Consider the following 24,024-nt stretch of genomic DNA (forward strand, 5'->3'; position numbering starts at 1 on the left):
TCCCACATTTACCCCTTTTTGTTTTAGTCAGGGTGACTGTGCCTGTCTTAGGTTGCCCCCCAGGGGGTCTTACCCATCATTGACTACCAGCCAAGCTCACTGACTATGGGGTACTATTGTAGTGTTTTAGCAAGTACTAAGTTATTAGCTTGTCCCATTGTGTCCAAACGGTGCAATCTCTGGCAAACACCTTTACCCAGGCAAGCGACAACCATGAGCAACAGGATTAATACACATATCCCTATTCCAAAGGCAGATAAGAAATGCTGAGATTTCCACCAATCAACAGGATTAAACTTATTTAAATGTGAAATCAAATCATTAAAGATGTCCTTATCATTATCTACGTATATCTGATTATGAGACATTTCTAAAATCTTTTTCTGCAATTCTTCAATTTTTAATGACATATTTCCTTTGTGTCCTAACAAATGATTTCTGATCTTATTCCATTGAAACATAGAAATGTTATAATCCAAAGGAGTAATACAAAAATTACTTTCATTCCAATCACATTTCAATCCTCTTAACAAATTCAAATTATAAACTTGGTCTCCTAAGTGTAAAACAGCAGATTCCAAATCACTAACTCTGTCATTAAGTCCTTCATCAATGTGCTTCTGACTATGCCATAAGTCACTTGCATTCTTGTGCCAATCATGCATGTATTGCTGTATTTGCACCATCTCATGCAATGCAACAGCAGCAGTGGCAGCAGCAGTGATGACACCAATGAGGTCAAGAATGCCAGCTATGAGAAGTCCCAAAAATCTCTTAGATCGTTTCAACAGTCCTTGAGCCAGATGGAAAAGATGACTCTCAGGAAATGACTGCCACATCCGATTCATTTTCACCGGGATCCACACTCCTCGTCTTTGGCAAGCCATGGTGATAATATCTCCACTCTGTAAAATATTCTCAGACAAGCAAGTATACAAAGCACCATCCTTATAGAACAAAGCATTTTCAGTTATGGTAGCCTTCCCTACCACAAACACATATGGATCTCTGACACATGATTGAAAATGATGAGTTTGATCCAAATGTAAATATTGTCCATCCATACTTTTATTACCTTTCCATTCAGAAGTAGATGCCACTCCTGAGAAGACTTTCCATATTTGTTTTTGATCATGAACTCCAGTGCTATTGCACCATGGAAAAGGAACCCATTATTTTTAGTAAAAATTGTTTTCTCATCCAAATCAAGGGATTCATGAAAGGGATGCTGCATATTACTAATTTGTTGTCCCATGCTATTTATACCATACCAAATAAATCTGCCCTTATATTTGTTGGGATTCCCCATAGGGGCACTTTCCCAAACTATTCCATAGGAATCATTAAAAACAACAGATCCTCTTCCCATATGGCATTCATACCATCTTTGCATATCACCAGCATTCCTCTTAGGACAACTATAACTTGGATACTTATATTCCTGGTATTGATAGGATGGGAATAAAGTTACCAAAGTTTTAGTATTATTATAGCTAAAATTGATCATAGTTCTATTTTTCACAGCCATACATGGTAGGTGATTGCCAATGCAAAGAGGTCAGAAATGAAAGGGAAGAAGGAGATTATAAATCCTTTGTCCTTCTTCTCATGGCTTAAGTGGTAGTCTATCATCCACAGGTCCAGGAATATATGAGCTTTATTTAAATAGACAGGAAAAGAAGGATCTTTCCAGGCTAACACTCGAAGTAATGGGGGATTAGGGATATAAACCCAATATGTGTTATTACCATTACCATTGCTGGTTTCACTCACTATCAGTAGGATCCATATGTGTAGAAGACTCCACTTCTTCAGTCCTAGGTTTAATCCTTTTTGCTGGAAGCCAGATTTCTTCTCCATTTTCTGAAATGATAAGAGCATAACCTCCCCCCCATACTTTAACCCTGCCTTTCTTCCATACATTACTTAAAACATCTTTCCAAAATACTGGTTGATTCTCAGATTCTGCAATTTCTGTGGATGTTTGAGAATGTCCAAAATGACATTCAGCTGGTGTCATAGAATCATAAATGTTAAGAAAATTTAAGGTAAATAAAGCTTTAGCCAATTGATCTTTATGTGATCTCGTACCATCATCTCCCCCTTTTTGTTTTAAAAGCAGTCTTTTTTTTTCCATGCTTTTCAAACTTTATTTTTTTAAAAATATTTATTTATTATTATTATTTTTTAATTACATTAAAAAATATATGAGGTCCCATTCAACCCCACCGCCCCCGCCCCCCACTCCCCCCACAGCAACACTCTCTCCCATCACCGTGATACATCCATTGCACCTGGTAAGTTCATCTCTGAGCATCACTGCACCCCATAGTCAATGGTCCACATCATAGCCCAGACTCTCTCACTTTCCATCCAGTGGGCGCTGGGGGGATCTACAGTGTCCCGTAATTGTCCGTGAGGCACTATCCAGGACAACTCCACGTCCCGAAAACGCCTCCATATCTCATCTCTTCCTCCCGTTCCCCACACCCCGCAGCCCCCATGGCTACCGTTCCCACACCCATTTCACATTTCCTCTGTGGACATTGGATTGGTTGTGTCCATTGCACACCTATGTCAAGTGAGGGCTTAGATTCCACATGGGTACTGGATGCACTCTTCCCGCTTCTAGTTGTAGACACTCTAGGCTCCATGTTGTGGTGGTTGACCTTCTTCAACTCCATGTTAGCTGAGTGGAGTAAGTCCAATAAGTCAAAGTGTAGGAGCTGAAGTCTGTTGAGGCTCTGGGCCTGGGTGTCATATTATCAGTCCAGAGATTCAAATCCCCTACATATATCTTAAACTCAGCACCAACTACAATTCCAATAAAGTAGCATGCAAGTCTTGTGAAAAGAGATCCCCTCTGAATCCATTTCCATCACGCAGAAACACCAGTTCCAAATAAGGGCCATCTGTCATGGCAGTGAACCCCTTCTGCCATGACCATAGAACCCGTGGGTCTCTTTATCCCTCAAAAGAACCAATACCTGGGGTTGTATCTACCTTATCTGTCTCTTAGACTCTGTTCAGTTGTACATAGGGCTATTCCTTCTGACAACCTCCAGACTCTTTTTTAGAGACTCACAGCCTTATAATCTCATTTCTCCTTTCCATTTCCCCCTTACATTAGGTCAAACCGCTTCCCGAAGTCATGTTATTATATGTAGACAGGTATATTCTGCTGTTAAAAGCATAGTCTTGAGAGTATGATGGCATCTTTCAACAATAGCTTGACCTGTAGGATTATGGGGAATGCCAGTAACATGTTCAATAGCATATTTCCTACAAAAGGAAGCAAAGGATTTACTAATGTAAGAGGGCTCATTATCAGTTTTAATTTTTAGAGGGCATCCCATTATAGCAAAAGCAGACCAGAGATGTGAGCGAACATGATGAAACCATTCCCCACTTTGAGCACTAGCCCACATGAAATGAGAGTAAGTGTCAATACAAACATGAACATATTGTAGTTTACCAAAGGATGGAATGTGAGTAACATCCATCTGCCATAATTGATTAGGAGTCAGGCCTCTGGGATTAGTTCCAGCCTGAAAAGGCACTGCTGTTAGTGGTCCACAGGTAGGACAAGTACAAACAATTTCCTGCACTTGTAGTCTTGTTAACTTTTGATATTTATTTTGCAGGCCTTTAGCATTAATGTGAGTTAAAGCATGGTAATCATGAGCACTTTGTAAACACCCCACTAAAAAATCAGCTCAAGCATTACTTGCTGTCATAGGACCAGGCAAAGAGGTATGAGAACGTATATGTGTAATGTAAATAGGATGTTGTCTTAATCTAATGAGATGTTGCAAATCAGCAAAAAGTTGAGATAATTCATCAGTAACAAAGATATGAGCCATTTCAATATGTTTAACAGTAAGGCATACATATTCAGAATCAGAGACAAAATTCAAAGGTTTCTTAAATATTGTTAACACTCTAATGATGGCAGCAAGTTCAGTATGCTGAGCAGACATGAATGGAGTCTGCCAAGCTTCTTCTTTTTGAGAAGTAACGTATGCTGCTTTTTTATTACTATTACTATAGTAAATACTGTACAAGATAGTTGGGCTATGCACATAGCCCTGAAAAGCACTGCAAAAGTTTATTGTTGGGTTTTTTACAGATAGAGGAATGCAGCTGGCTTGATTTGTCTAAGAAGACACTAAAGAAAGTCTTAGCAAGTTTTAAAACAAAGTGATAGCAACACAGTTGGACATTAACTTTTGCAACTAGCAGTGTTTGGGATTGCTGCATACTATAGTGTTGTTACTTTAATCTATGATAAAAGGTTGTTTCTGTGACACACACTCTTTTATAATAATTAAAGCCATAATTAATCACATTGTACTTTTCTTTTTAATATTATGCTGAAATATTGGTAACTTTATACACTTTTAAGCATTTATAGAAATCTTTTACTCATACAACTTTAATTAACAGAGGGTTAAAGGAAAGAAAAGACTTGTTAATTTTATAACACTTTAAAACACCTTTTACTCAACTTATAATTTTTCTTTCAAGGTAAAAGAACAAATCTTTTATAATTAGTTTGGAATAAAAGTCTACTTTTCAGGATTTGATTTTGAGAAAGCAGTTTTGAACATTATGTTCCTTTAAAAGAGATAAAACTTTTCCTTCTTGGAACACCAAGGAAATGATGAGGTTAAAGCACAAGAAGTTATTTTGATAAAACAGACTTTCTTTGTATACTGATTATTGAGGATAAAAACTTTTACCAAAACAGATTAATGATTTGAGAAGCTTTGAGAAAGAACAAAATTTTAACTTTATATTAGTATACTACTTGATATTAAAGCTTTTAAAAGTTTATAGATAGACCCATCAAATTTTATTTAACTTTAATTATAAAAATTTCTTTTTTACAAACCTTCTGTACTTTCAGTATTCACTCAGGTTTTGTTCCATATTTTACTCTTTCTTAATAACCAAACATTTTATCTTAGGACAAAATCATTTTCTGTTTCCTTAATAATAAAAACACATTTCATATAGCCCATATACGAAGTTATCAAGCAAACTTCTTATAACATAATACCGTCAACACTAGCTTGTTAAAATAATAAACTTTTCTTTACTTTAAATACTTAGTAGCATGCAATATCAGAAACAGTTTCCTAGAAGCAAGTTGTCAAAGGAAGCTGGCTGCAGTGAAGCTTTTCTGTTATAAAATTACCTTTTATTATTATTATTATTAATTCAGGTTTGTTTAATAGTAACCTTTTGGAATTAGCCACCTAAACACTTTAAACAATGCTTCATAAGACTTTTTATAATTATTTATAACCATATAGACTATAATTATATTATTTTAAGACAAATTTTACTTTTACAGAACACTTTTTTTTTTTTTTTTTTACTTAAAGTTACCACAATACTTTCTATAACTTGCCACATGCACTTAAGTTCCAAGAGTTTATGAAAATTAGCTATTCTACTTTAGGGCAAAACACACTTTTTTGCAAAAACTTATTAAATTTCAATTAGCATTCTCACAAACTTTTAACCTTTTTAATATTCATTTAAGTTTTACATCCTTCATATTATCCTGTGAAGAAAAATAAGCTATTCATTTCAATCTAGGCAAGAACAACTTTTTATAAAAAGACTTATAGTAATTTTGTTAATCAAGACTCACAATTTGGGAAACGGACTTTGGCCCAGTGGTTAGGGCGTCCGTCTACCATATGGGAGGCCCGCGGTTCAAACCCCGGGCCTCCTTGACCCGTGTGGAGCTGGCCGTGCGCAGTGCTGATGCGCGCAAGGAGTGCCGTGCCACGCAAGGGTGTCCCCCACATGGGGGAGCCCCATGCGCAAGGAGTGCACCCGTGAGGAAAGCCGCCCAGCGTGAAAAGAAAGAGCAGCCTGCCCAGGAATGGTGCCACCCACACTTCCCATGCCGCTGACGACAACAGAAGCAGACAAAGAAACAAGACGCAGCGAATAGACACCAAGAACAGACAACCAGGGGAGGGGGGGAAATTAAATAAATAAATAAATCTTTAAAAAAAAAAAGACTCACAATTTTTATCATTGTAGAGATCTTATTAACATTTAAACTTATGTATTAATGTAAGCGCTTATTTAATTTTTGGCCATTTGAATAGAGCTCTTTTATAAATTTTTATTAATTTATATTACCATCTGGAGGTATCAAAATATACACTGACATTGAATGAACAAACACAGAACAATCACAACACAGTAATAGAAACATACGGTTTACAATTAACTCATAATTCTTACTTTCTTGGTATAGCTGCTTTTAAGCTCTCCATTATATCACATTTGAAATAACACTTCTTAAGATTTCTTCTGGAATCCATGTTGCCTGTAACATGCAAGCTTGTGCTTGGAAACATTTTTATTAGTTATCAGCAATCAGTTAAGATAACTTGAGCAGCATAAATGTAGTTAAAACTCTAATTTAGCAGTTTAGACAGCCCATTAACACACATTTTTTTATTATTACTCTGTAAGACTATACTGAGACTTGAAGTTCAGGAGTAAACTATTGATTTAAAACTGAAAATTCCTTTTTAAACCTTGATAAAAATTTTGTACTAATTTTATTATCTTGGTTAAATAAGCCAATTAGAATTAGCATGGAAATAAAACAGAACACCAATGTTGTCATGTTTTCCTCTTTTTTCAGTGGCTTAACTCTATTAACCCCACTAGCCCACAGCTACATTGTCATGTAGACAGCAGGGGGGTTGCAGAGTTGTTGGCAGAATAGGTTCCTTATTTTAGTTAAAACTTTAACAGAGAGTTTTCTTACAAGCCTGATTTCACTAACAAGGACATTATTTAGTATCTTTGCCCGTTTTAAATCTTTCAATAGTTTAAAAGTTTTTGGCTCAGGATGAAACTTGATACCCCCTTGTGGGTGTTGAGCATCAGGAGGAATTTGTTGAATAGTTACAGGAAAATCTGCTACAGCTTGCACAGCCAGAGGCTCACCTTGACTAGATCCCAGTAAAAGACATCTCATTAATGGAGTAAACAGGCACAGGATTTGGCTTAAAGCTGCTATGAACATAAGGCAGGTCTGTAGAGAAAAGTCCACTAGGTACTTTTCCAGGTTCTGGAGGTGCAGAAGGAACCTCATGAGTCAAATTAGGATATATATTTGCCTTAGAAATATTTAGTTACAACATGGATTTAGTTAAGAATGGATTTATGTCTTTAACTTCAAATAACTTCTCTTCTTCCTGATCCTCCTCCAAATTCCTGTCTTTACCTGTATCATTCATAGCCATTTCCTCCCTTAAGAAAAGAACAATCTCTTCTTCTTCGTCAGACTGCAAAGGATCTAATGCAGCAGCAATATGCTGTCCTAAGGCCCAAACTGATACAGGTATATGCTCTCTGCAATGCTTTCATTACTTGCCTCCACTGCTTAACATTCATCAAATTCTTTCCTGGTGGTTGAAACCAATAACAATGCTTTTGAACCAAAGCAAACAATTCTAACAAAGCTGCAGTCTTAACTGTAACACCTACACTGTGCAACAGTGTTTTCAAAACCTGTGAATATTCTTCCAAGCATCCTGGTTGATTACCCATACCCTGATGCTAGCAGAAAGCAAAACTTAATAATATGAAGCAGCAATCTACCCAGGTTAATTAATTTTGATGCTCCTTATCTTAAAAAAGGCTTTTCAGCTTTCCGTGTTCCCAATCCAGAGGTGGAAGATTCTACGCTGCTGTGTCTTGATGAATCCTCTGCCTTGGGCCCCACATTTGGGTGCCACCTGTCAGAGTCACTAGGAATTAGGGTATTAGGAATGAAAGACAAAGAAAGATTGGGTTCAGGGGATCTGAGAGCATTGATTTCTCAAGTTCATCAGACAACTTTATTGAGTTGAGGGACTAGTATATATACCCCTGACATATGTGACATTCAGCACAAAATCAAATTACCTATTACCCTTACCTCATTCTATATTAACTAGTGATTGATGAACACCAACAAACTTTACTGGAACTATTATTATAAAAATCAGTAACTATACTCATAAATCTTGTTACTCAGGTCGTTCTGTTCTATATGTTATTGTTCTGCCTGCATGTGTGCTTTACCCAGCCATGATTGTGATCCGCACCAATAATCATAAGGGACAGTTTGACTCAGTGGTCATGGAAGCAACCTGCCTCCATGGAAACAACATGCATTTGTTTCCCACAAAAGTCCTGTCACCCTTTCTTTTTGCAGAGATGAAAAAACCAATTATCACATTTGTTTGGAAGGGAAAGGATCCCTGAATAGATAAAAAATGGCTTGAAAAAGGAACAAAGTTGGAGGACTCTCACTTCTGGACTTTAAAGGATATTACCAAGGGAAGCAGATTTGGCTCAACTGATACAGTGTTCACCTACCATATGGGTGCTCCAGTGTTCAAACCCAGGGCATCCTGACCCATGTGTTGAGCTGGCCTCCACACAGTGCTGCCACATTCAAGGAGTGCTGTGCCATGCAGGGGTATTCCCCATGTAGGGAAGTGCCATGTGCAAGGAGTGCACCCCCTAAGGAAAGCTTCCCCACATGAAAAAAAAGCACAGCCTGCCCAGGAGTGACACAGCACACACGGAGAGCTGATGCAGCAAGATGACACAACAAAAAGAGACACAGATTCCCAGTGCCAATCACAAGAATGCAAGTGGACACAGAAGAACACACAGCAAATGACACAGAGAGCAGGAAGGGGAAATAAATATATCTTTTTTAAAAATAGAAAAATAAAGGATATTACCAAGCCAGTGGTAAAAACAGCATGGTACTTGGTGCAGGGAGAAGTGGATATCCATAGCCTAAAGAAAGAGGACACCTATCTCAAACCTTACACAAAAATTAATTCAAATTGGGTCAAGACCTAAGTATAAAAGAAACAACCATAAAAGTGCTAATAGAAAATGTAGGAAAACATCTTCGACATCTTGTGACCAGTGCTAGTTTCTTAAACTTTGCACCCAAAGCAGGAGCAGCAAAAGATAAAATAGATAAATGGGGCTGCCTCAAAATTAAACACTTTTGCACCTCAAAGGATCTTGTCAAAAGGGTGAAAAGGCAGCCAATTCAATGGGAGAAAATCTTTGTCATTCACATATCCAGGGTAGTGGAAGTGTTTGGGGCCTGGAATCCCTACACAACCTGGTGGCTCTATTCACACTGGGTATGACCTGTCAGCCTCTACATTCTCTCCTGATAGGAGAGTTTTTCAAGTTGAATATGCTATGAAGGCTGTGGAAAATAGTATTGGGATCAGATGTAAAGATGGTGTTGTCTTCGGAGTAGAAAAATTAGTCCTTTCTAAACTTTATGAAGAAGGTTCCAACAAATGGCTTTTTAATCTTGATCAGCATTTTGAAATGGCAGTAGCAGGTTTGTTAGTAGATGCTCATTTTTTAGCAGACATAGCAAGAGAAGAAGCTTCCAACTTTAGATCTAACTTTGGCTATAACATTCCACTCAAAGATCTTGCAGACAGAGTGGCCATGTATGTTCATGCCTATACACTGTACAGTGCTGTTAGACCTTTTGGATGCAGTTTCATGTTCGGGTCTTGCATTGTGAATGATGGTGCACAACTCTACATGGTTGATCCATCGGGTGTTTCATATGGTTATTGGGGCTGTGCCCTTGGTAAAGTCAGGCAAGCTGCAAAGACAGAAATTGAAAAGCTTCAAATGAAAGAAATGACCTGCCGTGACGTTGTTAAAGAAGTTGCAAAAATAATTTACATAGCACGTGATGAAGTTAAAGATAAAGCATTTGAACTAGAGCTCAGCTGGGTTGGTGAATAACTAAAGGAAGACATGAAATTATTCCAAAAGATATAAGGGAAGAAGCAGAGAAATATGTCAAGGAATCTTTAAAGGAAGAAGATGAATCTGATGATGATAATATGTAACATTTACATCTGCTTCTGTTTTAAATTTCTATATAATCCCATGTAAACTATTTAGACCAATGGATTATTATATACCCAGTAACAAATTGTCATTAAATTTTTGTCTTATAATCATTGATGTTTGACTAATATCTGCTTAACAAAATTAGTGTGGGCAATTGAAAACTCAGTACTCAATTAAAATGCCTGCTTAAACATTCCTTAGAGGCTGTTGGATCATATGGATTTAAAACCCCAGTCCACTAATGTAGAAGCAAAAAATAACCTGCTGGGCTGTTGTTGCCCAGTTTTGTATTTAAAAGGTTGTTGGTTATCCTCCTCTCTTAAACTTTAGGAGTTATTTAGAAAAACAGATCCTACAACATGTGAGTCAAGAATTTTTCTCTTTTCCTTTATTGCCATAAGGAAGAGTGGATTTAAGAATTAAAGATCCTAATCTGTCACTTTAAAAACAAATCACATATCCAGTAAGGGTTTAATATCCAAGATATACAAAGAAATTATACAACTCAAGAGTAAAAAGACAAACTTCCCAATTAAAAAATGGGCAAAAAACTTGAAAAGAAAATTGTCCAAAGAAGAAATACAAATGGTGAAGAAACACATGAAAAAAAATGTTTTTCATTAGCAATTAGGGAAATGCAAATCAGAACTACATGAGATATTATTTCACACCTATTACACCAGCTACTCTTAAAGTTGGAAAACTAAATATTGGAGAGGGTATGGAGAGATGGAAACGCTTATTCACTGTTAGTGGGAATACAGAATGGTACAGCCATTGTGGAGGAATGACTGGCACTTCCTAAGAAAGTTGAATATGGACCTAGCATGTTACCTGGCAATATCATTACTATGTATGTGCTTGGAATAACTGAGAGCAGAGACACCAATAGACATCTGGACATTGAAATTCACAGTGGCATTATTCATGATTGCCAAAAGTTAGAAACAACCTGGGTGTCCATCAACCAATGAATGGATAAGTAAACTCTGGTATATACACATACTGTAATATTATGCAGCTGTAAGAAGAAATGAAGTTGTGAAGCATATGACAACATGGATGAACCTAGAGGACATTATGTTGAATGAAACCAGACACAAAAAGACAAATACTGTATGACTGTGCTTTTATGAACTAAATATAAAATGTAAACTCATGAAGTTAATAATTAGAATATAGGTCACCAGAAAAGTAAAGGAGGGTAGAGAATAGAAAGCTGAGGGTTAATCTGTGCATAACTGGTAAAAAGGTTATTTGTAAATCTTTGGAAATGAATAGAAGCACATCATGGTGTTTGTAGTTAGCTGAGCTATATATGGGTATGACATTTGTTGAAAGGTCAAGTTAAGGACATGTATATTACCAGAAGGAAAGCTAAAACTGTAACATAAGATTTCATAAGGCAGTGAAACCTCACATAAAGCATGAATGTGGGTGATATTGCATGTATAAGACCATTTTTGCAAAATAAAAATACAAATATACTAGAGGGAAAGAAAAAGAATAGCAGCTTTGTACAGCAGGGGAAGCATAAAGAGATTTAGAGGGGATGAGATTTTTTTGTTGTTTTGTTTATTATTATTATTATTGGAATCATGGAAGTGCTCTAAAATGACTGAAGTAATGAATGCACCGATATGTGATTAAATGTAAAACCATTGATTAGTTTGGAACAATTTATGCTTTATTAATATGTGTCAATAAAGTTGATTTGTTTAAAACAGTGATAAAATAAAAGATAAAATAAGGAATTTTAGTCTTCAAAAGACAACATGGAGAAAGTGCAAATCAAGACAACTAGTGGGAAAATACTTCTGCAATCCATTTTTCCAAGAAAGGACTCATAGCCTTAATATAGAAATAACTTTTACAAATTAAAAGGAAAGGCAAAGAGCCCAGTAGAAAGATGGAGAAAACACTTGAAAAGATCCTCATAAAAGTGTATTAACAAGTGGCCAATTAAAGTATGAAATAAAGAATCTTCTTCAGTCACAAGGCTTGTTCTTCATCTTTGTTTTTTGGAGGCACTAGGAACTGAACCTGGGATCTCCCTTATGGGAAGTAGGTGCTCAATCGCTTAAACCGCATACACTCCCCCTCCCTTTTTAAAAAATTATATATTTCCTCCAGGGGATTCTAGCTTTCTGTCCACAGAGATCCAGTGCGTCTGGGTCCCTACATAATCTCAAGGATCCAGAAATTTCCTGGGACAAAGAATTCAGTCAAAAAGTATTTAATTAATAAAGAATACAAAATGTTTGCAAATTTTATGAGATTTAAAAAATTTAAATGTATGATAAATTCAATCAAAGTGAACAGGGTGTATCCCACAGAATGAAGCCTGGCCAGCGTTAGCATCTGTGTAAGCAGGGTGTGTCCCTTGAAATGTAATTCTGATTAGGTGTATGAACTGTTCCTCCTTGTATAAAGGGAAGACAAATAGAGGAGATTTTTAACCAGAAAAGAACAAGATGAAGAGTACAGAACTTTAGTAGAAAAGCCAAGTGCTGCTTTCCTGTGGAACCTACCTTGAAATCTAATTAGCTTCACTCCTATGGTTTCAGTTCTGGTTATTTTTCCATCTAATTATATAATGTCCTCCTCCATGGCTTTCAACCTGGGACAAAGGGTGGTCGAGGTCCACACCATGCAGCAGTGGAAGGAGTTCCTGTGGGAAACTGAAATACAGATATCTTGCTGTTTCCACAAACAACTCAAATCACTCAGGACATCAAAGACATTGTGCTATTATTATAATAATTGCCCGTTTTCTCTTTAATAGCATCCAGGTTCTTTTTTTTTTTAAATTATTATTTTTTAATTACATTATGAAAAATATGAGGTCCCATTCAACCCCACCGCCCCCGCCCCCCACTCCCCCCACAGCAACACTCTCTCCCATCATCATGACACATCCATTGCACCTGGTAAGTTCATCTCTGAGCATCACTGCACCCCATAGTCAATGGTCCACATCATAGCCCAGACTCTCTCACGTTCCATCCAGTGGGCCCTGGGGGGATCTATAATGTCCCGTAATTGTCCGTGAAGCACTATCCAGGACAACTCCACGTCCCGTTCTTAAAATGTCAATTGCTTTCTCAACTTTGGTTGAATAGCATTGAAGTAGATTTGGCCTCCATACTTTAGTAGGATGGTAGCAACATGGGTGTTTTTCAGAGTCATTTATTTTGAAATAATATTAAAGATATGAAAAATTGCAGTAGGAGTGGGTGTAGCTCAGTGCTTGAGCTCCTGCTTCCTATGTACGAGGTCCTGAGTTCAATTCCCAGTACCTCTTTTTAAAAAAATTGCAAGAGTAGGTACAAAGAACTCCCAATCCAATCCCTTGCTTAGACTCACCAGCTGCTTCCCCAGTGATTTTAATTTTATCCCATTTGCCCACTAATAAACATTTCACAAAAATATATCTACCTGCAAAACAAGGACACTCTACTAGAACATCCCAAATTAGGAAATCAGCTTTGCTTCAATGCTGTAATCCCATTCACAAAACTCAACTTTTATCTATTGTCTCATCCTTCTCAAACTCTCTCAAAAATATATTTTTCCAGTCTGCTTTATCCAGTCAACTTCAATATGGAGCTCCTCCTGAGAAGTTCTTTCATTTTCACATATTTGAGAAATTTAAGGAGCACAAATGACCCCAGGCTTTGCCCAGTGTTTTCTCCTGAGAGTTAGATCCTACATTCAGACCATCAGGAGAGTTAGGAGTGCAGCCCATCAGTAGAGGTAGGAGATCCCCTTTTGGGTCACCACTGGTGATGTGAACTTGATAACCCCACGAAGTTTCTCTCAGGTTCCTTCTCATGCAAAAACATGTTTTCACTTTACAATGAATGACATATTACGAGGACATATTCTGATATCAATACTGTAGGCCCCAACCATCCTCCATCCCCCATCCTCTCATCTGAATCAACTACCACTCTAATGGTTGTCAAATGGTAATATTTTTCCATTTCCAGCACTGCTTCTATATATCTTACATAGCTTTCTACCTTAAAAAGGCTTGCTTGCTTTGATGTATTCAGTTTTATTCAATATGTTCTCATCTGTTAACATTGTTTATTTTAATGCACAAATTTTCCCAGATTGCACTAGTGGGATACCCTTCAAGTTGATTCAGTGAGGCCCCCAGGTAGGTCATCTGTACTTAGTCTAGGAGGGATTCACAGAAAAGAAGTTAAATTGTTCCTGACTTCTTTGTCCAAATTATATGCAATGTCACAGGTCCTGTTTCTTTCATCAAGTCTTATGGACATCCATCATCGAATATTTAAAATTCACCCTTAACCTCCTAAATTTTCTGTTGGTGTACTCTCTTGTCCATATGTCAATGCATCTGAAACCTAAAAGGCTCTCTTGGACATAACTATCTCATTCTGTCATTCTTTAAATTTGTTGATGGCTTCCCACTGTCCTTAGGACAAGGACCATAGAGCTTACAATGGCCTTCAGGTCCTGAATACTTCAATTTCCTTCAGTTCCCTCTGCTCTTAGTTTCTGCAAAGAACAGTCTGATGTTGCTTGGGTTTTCTACATTTTTCCAGTAAACCAACTCCTATCCCAAGCACATTTTCTAAGACTTCGCCCAGTTAAATCTTTAAGGTTTCAGCTATACATGTTTTCCAAGGTTTGTCCCATCTGAACTAATGAAATCCTCTGATACTAAGTGCATAATTTAACATGGTCATTTTCACTTTAAATCAAACTGAAACATCACAGGGGCAGATGGTTGATTGATTTGCCTGTATGCCGGCAATTCCATTCACTGACTCTAACAAATCTTTACTTCCCTTGGAAAATGGCCAGACTGGAAAGATAAAGGGTAACCTAAAAGTATAAGTTACCTAAAAAATAGAATATATGATTACCTAAATTATTTTAATAAAAATCTGCACTAAGTTTTTGCTTTTCATTTTTCAGAGCAGTGAATTTTTAAGAGTAAATATTTTAAAGAAGGTAAGCTGCATTTCTAGGAATTGGTCCATGTCATCAAAGATATCTAATCTGTTGTGGTGCAACTGCTTAAAGTTTACTTTTAAATCCCATTTTAGCAGTGTCACCACTTTTATTACTAACTTTAGCGAATTCTTTCCTTTATTCTTTTTTAAAAAGATTTATTTCATTATTTCTCTCCTCTTCCCACCCCCCCATTGTCTGCTCTCTGTGTCCACTCCCTGTGTGTTCTTCTATGTCTGCTTGCACCCTCAGAGGCACCAGGAAACTGCATCTCTTTTTTGTTGCATCATCTTGCTGCTCCATGTGTGTGGTGCTACTTCTGGGTGGGTTGTGTTTTTTTGTGTGTTGGGTGACTCTCCAGGGCGCACTCCTTGCACATGGGCACCCCCACGTGGGGGACACCCCCGCATGGCACAGCACTCTTTGCATGTGGCAGGTGTGCACATGGGCCAGGAGGCCCTGGGTATCAAACACTGGACCCTCCCATATGGTAGGCAGATGCTCTATCAGTTCAGCCACATCTGCTTCCCTTTCCTTTATTCTTAATCAGTCTATCTACAGGATTTTCAGTTCTATTGATCTTTTCAAATAACCAGGTTTTATTAATAGCTGTGTTGATTTTATTGATTTTCTCTTGTCTCATTCATCTCTGCTCTAATCTTTATTTCCTTCCTTCTGCCAGTTTTGGGTTTAGTTTGCCCTTCTTTTTGCATTTCCTTAAGGTGTAAAATTATGTTATTAATTCAAGATGGTTATTTTTTAAGTTAAGGTGTTTTTGGCTACAAATTTCTCTCTTGCATCCTATAAGTTTGGATACCTTCTGTATTCATTTCTGTTGATCACAAAGTGTCTTCTAATTCCCCTCAAGATTTCATCTGTGACCCGTAGGTTGATTTGAGTGCATAATTCAACTTTCACGTATTTGTGTAACTTTCTAATTTCCCTTCTGTTATTAATTTCCAGTTTCATGCCCTTCTCTTATTAATTTCCAGTTTCATGCCACTTTGGTCAAAGAAGTTCCTCATAATTTCAGGGTTTCTGTGTATGTTGTGGGATAACATAGGGTCTATTATAGGAATGTTCCATGTACACTTGAGAAGAATATATTCTACTGGGTCCTGTTGGCTTATAGTGTTGTTCAAGTTCTCAATACCCTTATTAATTGCCTGAATAATTTTTCTAAACATTTGTGAAAGTGGGAAATTTAATTTTCCAAATATTATGGTAGAACTATTTTTCCCTTCAAATCTGTCATTTTTTTTCCCTCTATATATTTAAGTGCTTTGCCAAAGAGAATCCCTAGTGGGATCCTGGAATCCTTAACTCCATCCCAAAGCGTTTTTTTTTTTTAATTCATTTTTTAAAAAAATATTACATTCAAAAAATATGAGGTCCCATTCAACCCCACCGCCCCCACCCCCCACTCCCCCCACAGCAACACTCCCCCCCGCCATCATGACACATCCACCGCACCCGGCAAGCACACCTCTGGGCATCGCCGCACCCCATAGTCAACGGTCCACATCATAGCCCGCACTCTCCCATGTTCCACCCTGCGACGGCTTGCTCGGTCGGTAGAGGTGGGGTCTGGCTGCGGACGAGGGGTCGGTCCAGCTCTGGACGAGGGGTCGGTCCCACTCGGGATGAGGGGTCGGTCCCACTTGGGACGAGGGGTCGGTCCGGCAGCAGACGAGGGATCGGTCTCACAGGGGTTGCGCGGTTCGGCTGACGGGGTCGCCCGGCGAAACCGGCGATGAAGGGGTCGCCCGGAGAAGCAGGCGACGAAGGGGTCGCCCGGAGAAGCAGGCGATGAACTGGGGACAAGGGAGGCCAGGCCCTTGTCGGGGGCTCTCAGGACTGGAGGGCGCACGGCAGAAGAACTACCGCGGAGACAAGGTAAACACGCAAGTCCACTTTACTGAGGGAGAGGCAACAGTTTTATAGGGGCTGGGGAAGGCTGATTGGTTGAAGCCACGCCCTGTTCTGATTGGTTGCCAGAGAAAGGTCAGTGGGCGGTACTGGACGGGGGAGGGGTGGTGGTTAGGGATTGGCTGTCACTGTTGCTGGGGGAAGGGGCAGGGTTTAGGGATTGGTGGCTGCTGTTGCTGGGGTGGAGGGCAGACTTGAGTTTCCCGCCCACGCCTGGCTGTTGCTGCTGTCGGGGGAAGGGAAAAGGGCGGGCTGGATTTTTCCGCCCACACCTGGCTGTTGCTGCTGTCGGGGGAGGGGAAAAGGGCAGACTGGAATTTTCTGCCCTGCGCCTGCGCAGGGAGAAGGAAGAAGAAGGGTGCCGCCCCACAAGGCATCGGGTGGCGCCATCTGGGAGGAGGGCGGCCGCGGAAGCATGGCTGCCGAGAAGGGGAGACCCGAGGGCACTCTGCGCCCATGCCGAGCTTCCTTCAGGGGTGGCGGTGAGTCCGACCAGCCACCCTATTATGGGGGCAGCGGAATTAGGCCTACCGCGGCCACTCCCTTGCCAGGCCAGCAAACCACACTTCAGCCCGAGGGGTGACCGCACCACCCAGTGGGCCCTGGGGGGATCTACAATGTCCCATAGTTGTCCGTGAAGCACCACCCAGGACAACTCCAAGTCCCGAAAATGCCTCCCCATCTCATCTCTTCCTCCCATTCCCCACACCCAGCAGCCACCATGGCCACCCTTCCCATACCAATGCCACATTTTCTCTGTGGACCTTGGATTGGTTGTGTCCATTGCACATCTATGTCAAGTGGGGGCTTAGATTCCACATGGATACTGGATGCAATCCTCCTGCTTTCAGTTGTAGGCACTCTAGGCTCCATGGTGTGGTAGTCGGCCTTCTTCAACTCCATGTTAGCTGAGTGGGGTAAGTCCAATAAATCAGAGTGTAGGAGCTGAAGTCTGTTGAGGCTCAGGGCCTGGCTATCATATTGTCAGTCCAGAGATTCAAATCCCCTAAATATATCTTAAACCCCAACACCAACTACAATTCCAGTAAAGTAGCATGAAAGTCTTGTGAAAAGAAATCCCATCTGAGTCCAGTTCCATCACGCAGAAACACCAGCTCCAAAGAAGGGCCATCTGACATAGCAGTGAACCCCATCTGCCATGACCATAGACCCCGTGGGTCTCTTTAGCCCTCAAAAGAACCAATACCAAAGCATTCTTTTTAAAGAGAGTAAGAGCAGGGTATGAGTGATGGGAGCATCCTTCCTATCTGACTCATTAGAGTCAGAAGTGTCTTCCTCACTAACCTGTACCATGGAGAAGGAAGCCTTAGCAACCTGTATGTTCCTCTTTTCTGGGGTACATCTGGGGCTTATTGAGCAGCTCTGCAGAATTTTAAGCCTTTTCAGTTCTGAGAAGCCCCTTCCTCCTGTTCTTTTATGGTTTGTAATATGGCCTTAAAATCTTATTTAAGGTGACCATCTGCTGCCCCATAACTTTGGCAGTTTTTCTGTAGGAATCACATTCATTTCTGCATTGTCTCTCTCCTGCTTTGGTAAATAAAGCAGCCTTGCCTTCCTTGGTGGGCCAGCCCGGCCTCCTTTTTCCTTTGATAGATCTTTCTGCTTCCTTTATGTCCCTATTGGCATGGCCTCTCTTTGCTGGACTTTTCTCCTTCTGGGCCACATCAGTGAAAATGGCTGATTCTGTACTTCTGATTCCAACCCAAAGCAGAACATTGTTGATCCTTTCTACCACTTCACCCACTAGTGTCACCAATGTCAACAGAAAGGATATGGGAATCTTCCCCTGGGCAAGCCCTTGTTTCATTAATGCCTCTTAGGCTGTCAAAGACAAGATCATGTCCTCCACATCCTGTCAAAGAGAGGGATGATGTAGCCAATTGTCTTTCCTTTACCTAAAGGGCATTTGTGACCCCATGCACAGTCTTTCAAGGGATTTTACTTTTTTGTGAAGTCCATCACAGTTGGGAACATCCCTTCTGTGTTCCAGCCTACCAGAGTGAGTGACTTGGGTTTGTCTCCACCCTTCTGTTGGTGGTCCTTCTCTGTGCATGTAAAAATACACAGCATTTCTCTCTTCAATTTCAGTTGTTGTGTCCTCTGTATCACTTATCCTTCTATCATTTGAGTCTACTACTATATGCCTCTAATGTGTTTTTAAAATATATTTTTATTTTTTAAAAATACATAGATCACACAAAATCTTACATTAAAAATAAAGGAGGTTCCCATATACCCCACTCTCCACATCCGCCACTTGTCCCAAAGCAACAACTTCTTTCATTAGTGTGGTACATTCATTGCATTTGATGAGTACATTTTGGAGCACTGCTACACAGCATGGGTTATAGTTTACATTGTAGTTTACACTGTCTCCTGGTCCATTCAGTGGGTTATGGCAGGTTATATAATGTCCTGCATCTGTCCCTGCAATATCATTCAAGGCTATTCCAAGTCCTGAAAATGCCATGTCACATCTCCTTTTCCCTCTCCCTGCCTCCAGCAACTCCCATTGCCGCTGTCTCAACATTGTTATAATTTAGTCCATTGCTAGAGTCACAATAATTCAATAATAGAATACAAAAAGTCCATTCTAATCCATATTCTATTTCTCCATCCTGAGGACCCTGGAATAGTGATGTCCACTCCACCTCTAAATCAAGAGGGGGTTTAGACCCCACATGGCTGATGGATGGAATTCTCCTGCTTGCATTTGTAGACTTTTGGTTCCTTGGTGTGGTTGTTGACCATCCTCACCTCCCTGTTAGCTGACCTGGGTAAGCCCAAGTCACCAGAGAGTAGGTGTTGCAACTCTGCTGAGCCTCAGGGCACAGTTGGCACATAGTCTAGAGATTCAAGTCTCGGGTATACACCAACCCCAATGCCAACAACAGGTTCAATAAAAGTGACAGAAGAGGCATCTGTAGAGGTCCCATCTGAGTCCAACTCCATCACATTCATGAGCATAAATTCTAAAGTTTGTCCCACTGGCAAGACACTGAACTCCATAGCCATCTGTTATGACTGTAGGAACTGGGTGTCTCATCTCCATAGCCCCCAGGAACACCCATACCTGGGTTTGTATCTATTTTAGCTGTGTCTGAGATCCTGCTGAAATGTGCATAAGCACGACCCCTCTGATGATGTCCTGGCTTATTTCAAAGTCTCTTAGCCATATAAACTCATTTCTGTTTACCATTTCCCCCTTTTATTCAAGGTCTTTTTCTAGTTGCATCACCACCTGGTACTTGGTAGTAATCCCTTGGTACCAGGGAGGCTCATCCGTGGGAGTCATGTCCCAAGCTGGGGGGATGGTAATACATTTACATGCTGAGTTTGGCTTAGAGAGTGGCCACATTTGAGCAACATGGAGGCTCTCAGGAAGTAACACTTCAGCACACCGCAGCTCTAGGTCAAGTTGAAATTTCAAGTGCCCAGGCTCATAAGTAAAGCCATCAGTATCAAGGGCTCATTTTTGGACCATCCTTCTTCCCTGGTCTTTGCCATTGCACTTGGGGGATCATTGCTGTTCCATTAGGCAATTTGACAGAGCTCCACTGCCTAGGAACTCATCATTCCATCAGTTGTCTTTTGTAACTGTAGTTACTATGATAATACCCAATGAATATCTGAACATTTTTATATACCCTATATACATGCTCTGGAGAGCTCCCTCCAAACCATGTGACCCCATCAATAACACCCCACACCAGCATTCCTCCCCTGCCATAGTTGGACCCATCTGTGGTCCAAAACATCTTAAAAAATGAAGCCTATTATATTGCCACATTCAAATAATAGGAAAATGAAATAGTAATGATTGGCTTAAAGATTATATATAGAATACAGACTAATTAGGAAAACAGAAGTAAAGTAAAAATAAATTGGGGTACTATAAAATGAAAAATATCATAAAACTTTTTTTTGTCATTTTACCCTTCATCACTGTAATAGGTGTTGCCCTATATGTACAGTGGCAAGGCAATTTATTTCATTTCTTCCTCAGTGTCTATATCCTTTCTTTTTTCTAATTTTTAAAATGTCTTCAAAAAAGTTTTAGATCACAGGAAATCGCATATACAATATTTGTGACTCCTATATATCATCCTCACTTTCCCCCTTCCCCAACAATGATCTTTTTACATTTTCATGTTATATTTGCTGCAGCTGATGTACAGATATTGAAACATATCTATCAAACATAGTTCCATTTTGGTTTATATTATGGTTTGTATTTTAGACTATACAACCTTCTAAATTTTTAGTTACCTTATGGTTTACATTATGGTGTATATTTTAGCCTATAGGCTTTTATACATTTTTGGTTAAATTTAACATATCCTATATCCATCATTGCACGATCTTGTGGAACACTTACATAGCCCCCATTTACCCTGCTTCTATCTATACTATTCCTCTCTCCTCCTCCCCTCAGAGTCCACAGTGACAACAAAACTTCACTGCTTGAAGGACCAGATTCACAGATACTTGCAACAATGTTGAGTCTCCCGCATTTTTGAATGCCAGCTTTGCTGGATAGAGAATTCCTGGCTGCAAGTTTTTTGTCTTTTAGCACCTTAACAATGTCATACCACTGCCTCTTGCCTCCATGCTTTCAGATGAGAAATCATCCCTTAATCCTATCAAGCTTCCCTTTTATGTGATGGTTCTCTTTCTCTTGCTGCTTTCAGTATTCTTTTTTTGTCTTGAACACTGGACAATTTGACAAGTATATGTCTTTGAGGTATTCTGATAGGATTTATTCTTTTTGAGGTGTGATTCACTTCCTGGACAGGTACTCCCATTTCCCTCAGTAAGGTAGGGAACTTTTCAGCCATTGTTTCCTCCAAAACTCCTCCTGTCCCCTTTCCCTTCTCTTTTCCCTCTGGAATGACTATTATGTGTATGTTTGTGCATTCCATTTATCATTCAAATTTCTAAATTCTTGCTGGATTTTTTTCTAGCTTTTTTATCTATCTGTCCTACTATCTGATTGACTTGAGATGTACTGGCTTCCACATCACTGATTCCTCTGTCTGTTCAAACCTGCTGTTGTATGCTTCCCATGTATTTTTTATTTCTTGGATTGTGCCATTCATCACCATCATATCTGTTATCTTTTTATGGATGCTTACAATTTCTTTAGTATATTCTCCCAGTGTCTTCTTAATACCCTTAATCTCTTCCTTCAGTTCATTAAGTTGATTCATGTTAGGTGTTTGGACATCTCTGATTAGTTGTTCCATGTTCTGCATCTCTTCCTAGTTTTTAGTTTCTTCATTAAACTCAGCCATGTCTTCATGTTTCTTAGAATGGCTTGTAATTTTTTGTTAGTGACTAGGTATCTATTTGTCTTGATGGGTTTATTCAGTTGATTAGCTTCTCTATTCTATGGTTTATTTTATTACTGCTTTTCTGTTCATGGTAAGATTTCACTTTGACACTACATTCCTTTTGTTCTACGTCCTTACAGTTGTCTATGTTCTCTTGAAAAAAAAAATTGGACCAGAGAAAAGGAAAGAGATAGGAAAAGAAAATAATAGTAATAATAATAGTAAAATATAGGAGAGGAACTGTACCAGACCTAGGAAATGGAAAGATTAACTTGAGTAAGAAGTACAGAGGAATAATATGAGAGAGTAGAACAGAAGCAATGAAACAAGAAACAGAATACAGAAAAATATATAGAATGAATTAAAAGGCTGGAATGGTGATAAAAGGGTGAAAGAAAAAAGAAAATATAAAAAAGAAAGCAGAAAAGGAGATAGAAATGTAAACAAGAAAAATTAGAGAACAAAGAAAAAAAGTAGAATAAAGATGGAGAGAAAGAAAATAGGGTAGGTAGAGAAAAAATGGTAAATGAAAGAAAAAACAGAGATAAAGGAAGGGAAACACAACAAAGAAGAAAAAAGAGAGAAGTGACTCATTTTTTAAAAAAAGGAGGAAGAAGGGAAAAATAGAAAAACAAAAATAAACATGGAAAAGCAGCTTTCTCTCATAGGCCCTTAAGGATCTTCTCATGCTGCTGATATTCAATCACCCAGCAGCCTGCCCTCTGCAGGTTTTGAACAGACTTTTACTGAGTAAAATAAGGAAAGAATTTTAAAAGGAACCTTTAAAAAAGAGAGAGCTCCAAGAAGAGCTAATGCAAAGAGAATGTCTATATGTTCCCTGTCAAAAAGTTGCAGCTGGATGCACGATAACCCAGTGGATCACTTCTTAAAGACTGGGACTCAAACCAGGAACTTCGAATATGCTAGGCAGGAATTCTCTCACTGAGGTAATCTGTATCCTTAGGTTAGCTAGCCTTTCAGAAGGCTGCCCACCCCTTTTCCCTTGGGCAGGTTAGATTCCCTGCAATCCCCCTGCTGATCAGCTGCCTGACTCTGCCTCTTCTCTGAAGTAATTCCTCTCTTTACCTGGGCAGTTGGGCATGAAAACCTGCCTGAGGAGATCCTCCCCTCTCCCTGTTGAGTCATGGTTGCTCAAGAGGGGTCCAGCTTGCTACATTTACCACAAAAAAAGTCATTCTCCCCACTCCTAGATTCCTCTTCCTTCCAGGGAATCTGCCACCACACTCCATTTGGAGTAGGGAGCCCAGAGCTCCACCTAGGCTATCCTCCCTGAGGGCAGGATACATGTGCTGCTTCCAGCCACTGGGGCAAGCAACCCACCATCTCCCTCTGGCTTCCCTTCCTGTCCAGTTCCCTCCTTGATTACTCAGAGTACCTTCCTCTTCTCCATACATCCAAAGGAGCTGGCAGGGTGGAACATGTCTGCTCTGCTCAGTTATACAAAGTTCTCTAGGGGTTTTACCCTCACTTAATATCTCTGGGGTTGGGGAGGAGAGCCCTTCCCAGGAGCCTGGATGTTTTATAACTCACAGCTCGTTGTTTGAGCATCTTCATCTCTGTCCCTCACTCTCCTGACAATTGTGAGGCAGTTTCCTAGTCTATACCCCAAAGCAGGTCCCCAAGGTAGCCTCTCGCTCTTTCTCCTTTGTTTTAGTGAGAGGTGAGGCTTATCTGCTGAATCCATCAACCATGTTCCCAAGTCCTTTTCCCATGTTTAATCAACCTTGACTAGAACATTTTTCATCTTCCTTCTTCTGACTGCTATCTGGTTCTCATTCTTTAAGGCTAA

This window comes from Dasypus novemcinctus, chromosome 26, assembly GCF_030445035.2.
Source record: "Dasypus novemcinctus isolate mDasNov1 chromosome 26, mDasNov1.1.hap2, whole genome shotgun sequence".
Lineage (NCBI taxonomy): Eukaryota > Metazoa > Chordata > Mammalia > Cingulata > Dasypodidae > Dasypus > Dasypus novemcinctus.